Here is a 13,916-nt window from a genome sequence, read left to right on the forward strand (position 1 = left end):
AACATAAAGGGTGGATACATTTCAGCATTATAATATAATTACAATTTTAAATTCCAAGAAATTTTATCTGACTCGGAAGGTATTACGTTGATAGCAGCCTATAATACTGTAGACATATATTACACCATTATTAACATGTTATTACAATATTAATATAACTATTACCACTACCCAGATAAACATAAGGTTTATCATCAAACCCATTCCTAGTTATTACCTTGGTAATTGCATGTTATTACATCTGTTACCTTATCACCTTATTACTCCAGTATTACATCTTATTACTGTGATGTATTACCTGGTTATTACTTTGGTAATTACAAGTTATTCCCTGTATATTACCTCTTTAATATCACTGTTACCCCACTTATACCATGTTATTAATGTTGTGGTGTATAATATATATATATAAAGTGCTACCTAAAAAAATCTGAGATTAGTGGCTCAAGCGGACATAGGGCACAGACGTGGTCAGCTGATCCTGTGTCAGCTCAGCTCGTTTAAACTAAGTACACATGCCTCGATGGGCCTAAGTACCACCTTTGTCATAGTCACCACATAAAACCATTGGTGAAAAAATTACATACAGTATACACAAATATTTCCACAATGTGCACGCAATGAAGAAAAATTTGAGAAAAAAAAGGCGAAAACACCAACTTACAAAATAACATTATGTGCTTCATTATCCTACATTGACCCTGTTTGTCACATTAGACCAATCCCACACACAATATCACATGAAAGGACATTACAGAAAAGGCCTCATATCAAATTCTTCCTTTAAGCCATTTGGATACATTGTGTTGAGGTAATAAATTCAAAAAGTTTCTCTCTGAAGAAGCCTTGGACCATGAAAGGTTCTTAACACATTCCACCCCAACATATCTCAATGCGCTGACATTTTGACCAGCTCACATTATGAGCATGTTAGCACTTTACAGTTCACAATCATCAAAAACAAACGGTAAAGGATTAACGTCACATCTCTTGTCTCAGCTCAGGTGCTCTCAATCAACATTTCAGAGTTAAACTAAAGCATGAACCTTGATTTAAAAAAAAAAAATAAAATAAAAAGAACACAACGAACTAGTATTCGTTGTGTTCTTTTTATCATACAAAACAGAAACAACCCTCTTTGTTGTACTGTCATAGATGTCACAGGACTGGACTAAATCCTCTGAAGAGTCTAAAAAATGTGATATTGTCGTCACTCCCAGCTTTTCTTTGAGAACAATCTTTCACTACTTGGCCATTCTCTATTCTGTGTGGTCTGCACATCATTCTGTCATCTCTCACTCTCTCTGCTTCGTTGTCTCTCTGCCTTCCTATCTCCCACAGTCTAAATCTCCCTCTCCTCCCTCCCCCTCTTTCCCTCTCTAGCTGATGTCAACCACCTGTCTGCGTGGGACCTCCCAGGCCCATCCTCTGTCTGTTAGCAGCATGCCATGTTCAGTATGCAAGTAGAGTTATGGTGAGAGAGTGGCTACTTTTCCAGCATGTGTGTTTGTGTGTGTGCGTATGTGATCTGCAGCAGAGTTTTGGATTAATTCATATTTGGAGTTTGATGCATGGGCTAACAAAGAATCCAGCAGAGAGAAATGGCTTCAACAGCGTCATCCTCCCCAAAACTCCTCATGATACATCATTAATCCTTGGGTTTTGACTTAAAAACTTAACAAAACTTGATGACAGACAAAACAAGGTTGTTTGAAGACAGAGGTGGAGAAAACAGCTTGTAAAGAGGCTTTGCGCTTCTGTTGTTTTTGGGATCCAGTCTGACTAAAAAGAATGACGCCTTATTAATTTCTCCTCATTGTGTTGGAGACCAATCTGTTATGACTAGCAAGTGGCTCGTTCTCCTGCATTCCGCACATTACCAAATCGGCATAATCCAAATACGTGCATAATAAGTTGCTTCACTTGTATCCTTGGGGCTAAGGTGTGTGTGTGTGTGTGTGTGTGTGTGTGTGTGTGTGTGTGTGTGTGTGTCTCTCTGTGTGTGATTAGTATCCAATACAAACAAGCGTATACATATACACGTACACACATGCACATTGCTGATACACATGTTCAAACCTTCAATATGAAAGCAAATAAGAGACATACACTAGGTCTTTGAACTTTAACAGCCACTGAATACTTAATGTTGAAATAGTTTATTTTGAAAAACATGTATCTGAATTTATTTGTTCTGAATTCACCTCTTTGAAATTTAAATATGAACATTCTTGATTTTTCCAGTTTAAAAACCAGAATTTTGATGAATATTTTTCAATGCGCACAAATTAAGATACGAAAAAAAATTACAGAATTTCAGGTAAATTAGATTTAGGTTGATCGAATTTGATTGCTCAAATTCATATAAAAAAATTCACACAGTAACATCCGGGCTACCCAGGATAGGAGAAGCAATTGAGCCTGCACGCAATCGAACCGACCTCTGGCCTATCAGAGCACAGCCTGTCTGTCAGGTGATCCAAGAAATCGGCACGGATATTGAACCTGTAAAGATAGCTGTCAGGTAAACGAAGGCTCTCTGGTAAGGTGGTGGTGGTGGTGGTGGTGGTGGTTGTTGTTGTTTATGTACAATCAAACTCAGGGCTCAAGTATGTATGTATGTATGTATGTATGTATGTATGTATGTATGTTGTATCACATGACAGACAGGCCGTGCTCTGATAGGCCAGATGTTCCTAGGTAGCCCGGATGTTACTGTGTTAATATTTAACTTGTATTTTTCGATCTGAATTTGAGCAATCAAATTTGATCGACCTAAATCTATTTTTTTTTTTTTTTTTGAATTTGTCATCGTTTGGGAAAAACAATTATCGAAATTCAGAATGTTCATATTTAAATTTCTAAGAAGAATTCAGGACAAATCAATTCAGATATGTTTTTCAAAATTAAGTATTCAGTGGCTGTTAAAGTTTAAAGACTTCTGTGTCTTATTTGCTTCCATACTGCAATGCTGGTGCGGTTTTATTTATATCTATTACTTTTCTTTGCAGTAAACCTGATCTCTCTCTCTCTACAACAGATTAGTGTATGGCTGAAAAACATTTATAACGAAACATTTGATAGCAAATGCTAATTCCATGTTATATGGGGTTCTGGGCTGAATTGGAATATTTCAAAAGTGTTCTGTTGTTGGCAACGAAGGAGCGATTCATGTCTGGACAAGCTATAGTCAACCGACCAATCAGGATAAAGGGGAAGGAAAGCGAGAGTAAGACGGTGTCATCACTTCAATCCAAATGTACACACACATAAAAAGGGGTTGTGGTGAAATGATTCAAAGCACCAGACGTGCACTGAGTCAACAGATTAAGACCACAACACTGTTATTCTAGCTGTAAGAACAGCCCTGGTAATTTGGTGATTTATCAGCTACTGTGTGTGCACATGCATGAAAGGACAGGGAGCAATAACTGAAAGTCATAGAGGCATTTAATGTGAAATGAGCAGGCGTGTCCGCACACTGAAAGTGTATAAACTGCACACACGCACATGTGAGCAGACACAGAAACAGAAATACATAACCCTTTGATGGAGCACCTGTGGAAATCAACACAAAGACTGACTTGCATTAGCAGTCCTGGATTCAGTTTTAATGTATACACAAGTCAAAACACAGGAGAGTATTATTCTTGATTTTTGTACAATGCTAAAAAAAACAACAGGTCCTCATGGGGGGGGGGGGGGGGGGGGGGGGGGGTAAAGGTGCTGGGATGAAACAATCTGCTTATGTCTGACAACAATTATGTCTAAATCCAGTTAAGTTACAAATGTCAAACAACGTTAGCTGTGATTTCTGTTGAATACATTTCCTCCCAAACATTGTGAGAAGTTGTTTGTAAAGCGAACGTCAACAAGAATTACCGCAGAATGTAACTGGAGGTGATGTCACCTTTCTGTATGTTCTACTCTCCTCCCTGTGCCACATGGGTCAGGCTACTGACCTGTCGTGACCTCCAGATCCGTTTTCCTCCACAAACACAGACGTAACCCCCGCGGCTGACCTCTGACCTCTCCCACTGATTTCAGACGGAACACTTCAGCTGGTTCACTTTAGACCAGATGTTCTAAGCCTAGTCTGTGCACTGACCTGTGCCAGACCGCAGCTGCAGTGACCAAAAAGATAACCAAAGTAGGGCCTGCGTTTATTTTTTTTTACCCATGAATTATCATCCTCTCATTTTGACCCCAAACAGGAATGCTTTGTTCTGGATGTTCAAACATTACCTATTTCTCACAGAGATAGAGAGATTTGAGAGTTTTGTTCTCATTGCACTGATTTAAAGTGTAAAATAGCGCAAGATAAAAGAAAACAAAAAAATGTCTGTCAAGTTTGAAAAGATGCTTTGTCAATCAAGCTAATTTCACATTGTTATATTTTTGTCTAATTTGCAACTTAAATTGCTTTAAGAATTAATGTTGCTGAAACTGACAGGAAGGTACTGTAGATAGAGGCAGGGAAGGAAAGGTACTGTCTAAGAGCAAGTAACGCTTGATTATAAATTAAATTGTCAAGAATTTTAACTGAGAACAAGTGTTCATATAAACAGTAATCTTCACTAATGGGGCTACAGGCCACTAACCACTGTGTCTGACTGGGAGAAGACTGGAAGAAGATTGGGATAAGTCTGCCTCGAGCTTCTGCAACCTGGTAAGACATCAGAGATCATTTTTCTGTTTAAACAAACCCTTAATTAGTTTTTTTTTTGTTGCCAGCTGGCGCTGTCCCAGATATTTTAACAACACTATTAGTACTTGTGTCAAACTAAGTCTGGTGGCGTGTTGGTAACGAGAAGCATTCTTTTGGCCTGGAACAAATGTTTGGCACAGTGAAGTACTAAAGAACACTTTCTCCATGACATTAATAATTTAATTTAACGACTATCAATGACTATGAAAACACGTCACATAATTCCAATTGTTACTGCACCATACACCAAAACAGTCTGTATTGGGCTGCTTTACACTGCATTAATGGTTAAACTGTAGTTAAAACCAACGAAGGTCAAAAATAAACATTTTGGTCTATCTGCCAATGACTGAAACAAATGTACTGGCCGGTCTATTTCTTTAGCTCCATGAATGCATTAATTTGTGCGTATGCAGGGTCTAAGACGGTTCTAAATTTGTTCGCCGAGTATGAACAAATTCAGGTAAGAAAATACTGATGAATCCTGGATTTGAATGTTAACGTTCGTATGCACAGTTTAAGCACAGATTTGAGAATGAGGCTCATTATTGCACTTCAGCACACAAAATCAGTGCAATAAGAGTTGCAAGAACGACAATGTTTGTGTTATACCTTGGGTTCTGTTTAGGTTAAAGGAAATACATTACAGGAGCATTCAAATTGGAGCAGTCTGACTTTGATGGTTAGTGTTGATGATTTTAGGCCCTTTAAGTTAAATAGCCACAGCCATAAATTGACACTCCAGGTGTGCTGTCAGAGCCTCTCCCCTTCCCAGGTGTCCTATACAACACTCTGCAGTCTACAGCCCAAACCATCTTATCCTTTGTGCGTTTAGGGGGTGGATCTTCTTCTTTCTGTCTTAAACTGAGTGAGTAAAATTTCATTCATTTGCATGTCTGTTGATGGTATTATGTCACGTCTCCACACTGGAGAGTACCAAACAAAAACTTTAAATCCAAGTTCATCTTGAAATTCGTACAACTTCTATGTTTGTATTTTTTAAATATTTTCAGATAAATGACAAAGGGGTGGGATTACAGTATATTAATCAATGCGTTACTGCCCATACACCTATGAAAATACATGTCAAGAACTGAGATAAAATGTTAGAATTGAAGTGCACAATATCCCGAGATGCTGCGTAATGAGTAGAGGGCAAAGCCTCCATCTGGCGGGCCGCCAGGCCATTGGTAAACCCCACCAGACCAGAAATAAAAAAAATGTGTGCCAAAAATAACGCCAAATTTCCAATGTGTTTCCCCTGTGTTCATTCTCCAGCTGCGCACTGCCATGAACTGCCGTGAGTCACTGAATAGCACAACTGTCTTATTTATACTTGAACAGGTGAAGTGAAGTTAGCCTACCGGTAGTCCCGCATTGCCAGACCTATCTCCACAGCGCTGATGGATTCTGTGTTTTTGGCTGAGCTAGACCAGAGAGTGTGCTGTTAAAACAGATCGGTGATGCTGCTTTGTCCTCGTTGTTCTCCGTGAAGGTAGTTGGAAGGGATGTTGTGTAGCGTTTTTATGTGAAGTGAGCACTGCGCCGTACTCTATTAAAATAAAAAAAACAGCCTTTTAAATTAGGCCTGCACAATTTGGGAAACAAGTCAAATTGCAATTTACAATACTGTGATTGCGATATAATGGAATCATGAGTCTACTTGCTCGATTATCAAGGAGGAAACTGTTATTTTTAAATAACTTAATATTGTACAAAATGGGATAACAAATATTTTCAAAATAGCCATTTTTGCTTTGCAAACAGTACAAATGAATTAGAATAAATAAGAAAAATACATTCTTATTAAAACAAAATTTTTTCAAATGTGCTTATAAACAATGCCATTCAAACTGGGTGTAATATAATAACTAGTGATCAAGTTACAAAATATTCTTTGTACAACCTCTTCTTAAAGTCTGCATGCTCTGAACCCCTCTACACTTCTTATACTCCATACACGACATGCACGACGTGTGCGCTACTGCCTGTACAGACTGACTGGTCACCTTTTGTGGCCATTATGAGAGTAGTGCTTAATACACCCATGGGGTACCGTAATTCAGAGAGCAGATTAAATGCAGAACCATAAATCTGGCATTAGTCAGAGCAAAAATGGCAAGCAACTGAATGTGTTTGAGGGCTGAAGTCAGTGTCTCTGCCTGATGTGAGTCACGTGCAGATTTGAGGCGCGCATGCTCAGATTTAAACGGTTTACAGCATAATGTGTCATATTGAAATTTGTGAAAACCATACAATAATAATATAATCTCATTACAAACAATACCAGAAGATGGAAATAATTTCAAATTTATTTTTTTATCCATCTATGATTTTGCTGATTTTGATTGCCAACATTTAGCTCAAAACGCCATTCAAGTGACAGCCTTTGTTGTTTTTGATTTGTAGCTTGTAGCCAGCAGTGAACAAACTTTTGTTAAGTAGGTCCATTTTTACGGTATTGACAATACAGAAGTCTCTCGTTAGCATCTTGTAGGCTACTTGTCGCAAAGTGACGCATGCCTGACTCCCATCTGCACTCGACTCACATCGGGCAGTGACAGCCAACAAGGAGAACGACAGTGAGCGGTGTCAGAGTGGCTGTGCGAGGGAAAAGCGAGAGGAAAAAGAGACAGCAAAGACGATGTAAAGTTAGTTAACGGTGAACAATAAAATAACAAGCTTTTTAAGACAGGCTTCATCTGTTGTTAATACTGTCGGTGAAGTGTGTTACAACGTGGAGACTGCAGTGCACACAGAGACTTGAGTGTCACGCACACAACACATTTTTGTTTATTTAAATCGCACAGTTTTTGTGGTTATGTAATGTGGTTATATAATCGCACAGAATGATAATGCAATTGCGGTTGAATTAATTGTACGGCGCTATTTTAAATGCTACATTGCTTGTAAGGATTCAACACGTGAGCCACTTTTTAAAGGTGACATTTATGCCGACGTGAAGCGAGGTTCATGTGGATTTCGAAAGTAACTACAATATTTAAAGAAACTTTTAAAGTTTTACGTTTAGAACGAAATTTGGTGCGGTGGTATCAGACACCCCCACCCCCACCCAAAAGGCTACAGCAGTCAACCTATAGGGCAAACCCGTCAGGCTGTATCCAATAAGATGAATTGATAAGAATATTAATGTACATATCCTCTAAACGTAATATCTCGTTTTAAAATGTATGCCATCTGTCTTTCCTCATTCATGACTGAATTGAGCTGTTTCAGGTAAAACTCAGCTACAAGCACAACAACCACAAGGTCCATTGATGCAGTATTGGTTTAACTGTACCCAATACTAATGGGTTGTTATTTTTAAAATTATCGTTGGATTATTAGTTACTGGTTCAAGTTAACCCACTATTATGTTTGTGCTGTAAACTAATGCATTACTAGTAACAATTCAGTTAGTTCAATATTTATTCCATAGTAAGTCTCTCTCTCTCTCTCTCTCTCTCTCTCTCTCTCTCTCTCTCTCTCTCTCTCTCTCTCTTTAATTTGTTTGCTTCATTGGCATGACAAAAAATACATCTGTGTTGCCAAAGCATAAGAACAAACATACATATGAACAGCAACAAAGAGTAAATAACACACACACACACACACACACACACACACAGGTGCTAACATAGGGAAAGCTGTAATTCAGCTTCAAAGGGAAACCTGATAGGGTCATGAATAATCACAGACATCTTTGTCTGTAGGGGAAAACAGCACTGTCATCTGCCCTCCATACACACACCAGTTTATATGGCTTAAGCTGTTTTTAACCATGTCATTGGGTGTTTTTCTGGGTTTGCAGAATACATAAAGGATGACTATTTCCATTTTTACCAACAACCAAAGTAACAATTTAGCCTTTTTTGTCATAAAAATCATGAAAATATAAATGTATTGTTAACATAAATATGGAATTGGGGTGGTGGGGGCAAATTGCAACTAAAGCCAGCAAAGGAGCCAAGACTCATTGTAACCAGCAGACTTCAACTCAAGATTACAAGCTAACAGAAGGTTAATAATGCAGCAGAAATATTTTAACCTGTTTAAAGCTGACAAACTGCCTACTTATCTAGCCTGCAAAATGGTAGTCTTGGTGGTTGTTGTTGTTGCCATGTTTGAGACGAGGTATATGTGGTAGATCTACTGTATCAGCTTGTAGACACAGTGTACTGTATGTGTGGTCTGTTGTCAGTGGCTGCTATCTGACTATCAGTCAGTGTCACTGTCACAACAATAACATAACAGTGGCAATTAGGGTTGGGCAAAGTCTGCCAAATTTACATATGACCGTGTCCTCAGTGAAACATTATGGACAGTAGCTCTCTATTACACACACACACACACACACACACACACACACACACACACACACACAACACACACAACACACACACAACACACACACACAACACACAATCACAAATATACAAATCGGAGTGTAAAACATTGATCAGCTCACAACCATACAACACTCTCTCTCTCTGTCATTTTCTCTCTTGGGTGCGTATTGTCCAGTGGCAGTACGCAATTACAACTATTGTTGGAGGGGGTGGGTGGGTGGGTGGGGGGTAACATCACAATGACTGTTGTGCAAGTGACTTATTGACAATAAAACATTTTGATTGGACATTCTCTTTCTACATAGATGGCTTATTTGTGTATGTACAAAGCCAGGCGGTGCCTTTACGGGACCAACAAATATAAAATGTAATTTTATCACTTTTTGGTTAATCATTTTTCTTCTTATAATTGAGCAACTGGCACAATTTATAAAGCTGATTTATAAGAGGCCACAAAAATATATGCACTTTGATTTCAGTTGAACATAACACAGAGAATGTGCTCTGAATTATCCCGTGTTTACCACATGGACAAAGTACAGTATCTGAGATGTCATGTAAGATATATAGCCAGACTGCTGCAGCTTTCTCTTTCCACTTCCTCTGTGGACCAACAGAGAGGTGATGAAAACAGTTGACTCCCCTCTGCTCGTAAACAATTTAGAACATTTATTTTTGTACAGGACGGGCCATCTTTCTCTTGAGAGTGCTTTACTCGATAGCCTACACAAAAGGTTTTGTTAAGTTTTCTTATCCAAACACTGACGTATTGTACGCACAATGCTGTAGAGTGTGTGTGTGTGTGTGTGTGTGTGTGTGTGTGTGTGTGTGTGTGTGGTGGTGTGTGTGTGTGTGTGTGTGTGTGTGTATAAAATATGATTTGTCCTTTTGTATTTGGGAATAACACCTACACCCTTTTTATCAGATTAAATACATGAAAATAACTAAACAGGTCTAATGTGGCGGACCAAATGACTGCACTTATGGGGTACTGTTGTAGCCTTTAGTGTATGTTTGTTTGTGTATGTAAATGTTGGTCCGCGGTGACATTCCTCCCCTGTCAAAGCCAAAAGGAATTCCCTGGTAGGAGTGGCAGGCATGAGGTCTGTGTTTAGCGCACACACAACACACACACACACACACACACAAATATACAAATCGGAGTGTAAAACATTGATCAGATGTACACCAATACAAGCACAAGGCCCCACCCAGACATAAAGATAACCTCAGAAACATACTTCACGTCGGACATTGGAGCTCATCAGAATCTACAAGTCCTTTTAAGGGTTGTGTAACATGAGCAGAGAGAGAGACAGATACAAAAAGTGGAGAGAGGGAAAGAAAGAATGAAGGTAACCTGATGTCCCAGGAGTTTTCAGAACAGTGAACTGGTCCCCATTGAAGTTTTGAGAACCCCTTTTTTTCTAATCCTCACCTCTATTCTCTCCTTCTCTCTACACCCTCTCCTCTTCCAGTCCCTCTCTCCAACTGTATATACCTGGTTGTGTTGAACCTGTTGAAACTTAATATTTATCACCCAACTAAACTTTGTGTGTGTGTGTGTGTGTGTGTGGTAGTCAGCCAGAATTTTCTCCCCCCAACAGAGGACTTAACTGGCTGCTGCTGAGCTCAATCTCCACTTCCGCTTAATGACAGGTATGAAGAAAACTTCTGAGAGAGACTCTTCTCTCTTTAGCCTCTCTATTTCTTTGTCCTATATGCACACACACCCAACACATTAACACCATGTTTAATTAGAGTCTTAAAAAACAAGGTAAAACTCACCACCCTGTTCTCTGGTCTTCCTAAGGAGTGAAACTTCCAGATGAACTCTGCTATATTCCACCTCACTCTCTCCAGGCCAGGGGCAGAATTATCCCAGTCTCCAAATCCCGCTTCTGCTTTTAAAGCTGTGAGTTGAGGTCTCGGGCCATCCAATTCTGTCTGTCTCCCTCCCACACTCTTTGGGAAATGGATTGTTCTAAAAGTTTAGTAAGAGGAGCTGCTCCCTCCCTCCTATGTGGCTGACTGCAGGTCCTAGTGCCTACCCTTTCCACATGCTCTGGGACCAAAAAAAAAAGTACAGCTGCTCATAATTTGCACCTAGCTGCCGTTATTCATCCTCTCCTTCCATTCATTCATTTCATTCATTTGTCTCCTTTGTGCACATCGGTGGAAATAAACTTTTACCCGGGGGTGATTCAGCTACTTTTCCTGTAAGACTTGACGTCACCTAATAGTGAAGTCAGGGTTGGTCCTGTCCAGTGAAAGCTTTCCAAGACTGTCATTGTTTTTTCACACCTGAGTCATTTCTAGCTTGGCATACGTAGATACCCTTGGACATAGACTTGTTGGTGCAACGGGCCTCGGCCAATCGTGTGGTAAAACCACCAATATCGTTGTTCGACCATTTCAGAAATGTGGTACACTGCCATTTTCTAAAACCTGATATCGTAAAAATGCTATTCAAACATTGAAAATGTGTACAGTCAAGTGAAATTCATAGAGTTACAATAGAACTTTGATGGTCTGTTGCAATCAGGAATTCATCTCTGCTACTTGTCAAATGGAGAGAAAATGGGAACAACCCAACCGGAGTCAAACCATGCAACTGTGATATCCCCTCACCCTGGGCAGAGATCAGCCACACCCTGTATTCAGCAGTGCCCCCAGGCTCCAGTATCACAACAGTCCCTCTCTGACATTTCTTCCTTGTTTCTGCATCTTTATTTCCCTGTTTCTCCGTCTTGCCTTCTAACCCTTTTTCTGGTTCTATGCGTTCTCTCTTTCACAGCTTCTCTCTGACCTGAACCGTATCGTTGTCAGAGCCCCTGGCGCTGAGCAGACAGACATCCCACCCTTCTGCTCCGAAAGACAGACAGAGAGGAGGGGAAAAAAGTGAGAGAAATGAAAGAGAGAAAGAAAGGATTGTGTGTCAGTGTCATCCCTTTGTCCTCTTGGGAAAATAGAAATTCTTTTACTTTTGTGGATGAGTTGCTGTTTTTGTTTTAACAAAAAACTTTATTGGGTGCAAATGGTCCCTGGAAGAATTAACACAGGTGACAATTTGAGAGGGGTCTCTGCTCAAGAATTGTGACCCCTGCAAATGAGTTCAAACCTAAATGGGCATTTCCCTAAAGCTGGCAAGACTCTCTGTGCAACATTTACTGCGTGCTTGCGTGCATGCATGTGAGCTTGTGTCACTGTCAAAACGGCCTTGGCCCTCGTTATCGAGCCTGAGCCTAAAAGGGGAAACTCCCAGGACAGTGAACTTTGACCATGCACCCCATTCTGCGGTTGGTTAAGGGTGAGAAATGCTAAGGAGGGTGGGTATTTAGTGCTGGGAGGATAGAGAGAAGGTCAAGAGTGCACCAATATCCTCATATTTCAAGCATTTTGACGGCAGGGCTTCTTTGGAGGATCCCTGTGCATGAGTTTGATCTTGTTTCAGGCTGAGACCTGATTTTAAAATCTGCAGTATTGATCAGGTTTCTTAACCTTAGGCTAGGTTTTTGTCTCAGTAGGTTCAGGACAAGGGTCGGAAAGTTTCTGAACCTTTTTTCATATCAAAAACTGTTTGAAACTGTTCCCTTATTCACAAAATAGTATATATTAAATAGTAAACTATATAACCAATGACTAAACAAGATTTCGGACATAAAATGAAATATCGTTGCGTCACTAGAAGCGCCGGTTATTTGTGTGACAGAGGCGGAGAATGATGTAAACAAACCGAAACAAAAATACTTTCAATATGTACCTGAAACAAATGGAGCCCTTCAGAGAATAGTAAAAGGTTGTTTATATACAGTGGGGCTTGAAAGTTTGGTCACCCCAATTAAAAGTTTTTATTAATGTGCATAAAGAAGCCAAGAAAAGATGGAAAAATCTCCAAAAGGCATCAAATGAAGGATTAGAAATTCGTAAAATATGTCACAAAAAGTTAGATTTTATTTCTATCATTTACACCTTCAAAATAACAGAAAACAAAAAAATGGCGTCTGCAGAAGTTTGGGCCCCCTGCAGAGTTAATACCTTGTACTGCCCCCTTTGGCAAATATCACAGCTTGGAGCCAAGAGTTTTTCAATTCTTGTTTGAGGTATCTTTTCCATTCGTTCTTCCAAAAGTCTTCTAGTTCTTTGAGATTTCTGGGCACTGCTCTTTAAGGTCAATCCATAGATTTTCAGTATGTTGAGGTCAGGAGATTGTGAAGGCCATGGCAAAACCTTCAGTTTACGCCTATTGATGTAATCCACCGTGAATTTTGAGTGCATTATCCATTTGTAAAATCCATCCTTTCTTTCACAATTTTTCCTTCTACTCGTGAAATGTTCCCTGTGCCACTGGCTGCAATACAACCCCAAAGCATGATGATCAACACCCATGCTTAACAGTGTTGACAGAGGTTCTTTTCATTAAATTCTGTGCCCTTTCTCTCTAAACGTACCTTTGCTCATTGCAGCCAAAAAGTTCTATTTTAACCTCATCGGTCCCAGAACTTGTTTCCACGATGCATCAGGCTTGTCTATAGGTTCTTTGCAAACTTCAACCGGATTTTTGTGTAGGACATAGAAAGGTTTCTTCTGATGACTCTTCCATGAGACTATTGTACGAGTATCTCTTTATAGTGGAATGGTGTACCAAAACTCCAGGTCACCCAGGTTTTTCTGGATGATCGTGCGTCAAACGTGGGTTTGGACTTGCTTTTCTCAACAATCCTGCGAGCTGTTCTGTCTGATATTTTTCTTGGTCTTCCAGATCTTCCTTCAACTTCCACTGTTCCTGATGACTGCCATGTCTTAATTACATTCCAGAGAATATTGGCATCTGAAAACGCTTTACTATCTTCTTATAG

General features: G+C 39.6%; 2 protein-coding genes across 2 annotated transcripts in view; both read right to left on the bottom strand.

Moving 5' to 3' along the window:
* Nucleotides 1–11,019, bottom strand: part of ngfa (nerve growth factor a (beta polypeptide)) — a gene marked incomplete at its 3' end in the record, with an annotated part of 26,939 nt that extends 15,920 nt beyond the window's left edge. The window contains 1 exon segment of the mRNA XM_032520765.1: nt 10,846–11,019.
* Nucleotides 1–13,916, bottom strand: part of LOC116692455 (rho-related GTP-binding protein RhoA-C) — a 732,216-nt gene that overhangs the window by 130,574 nt on the left and 587,726 nt on the right. The window lies entirely within an intron of this gene.

Source organism: Etheostoma spectabile, chromosome 7 (genome assembly GCF_008692095.1).
Source record: "Etheostoma spectabile isolate EspeVRDwgs_2016 chromosome 7, UIUC_Espe_1.0, whole genome shotgun sequence".
In the NCBI taxonomy this organism is placed as follows: Eukaryota; Metazoa; Chordata; class Actinopteri; order Perciformes; family Percidae; genus Etheostoma; species Etheostoma spectabile.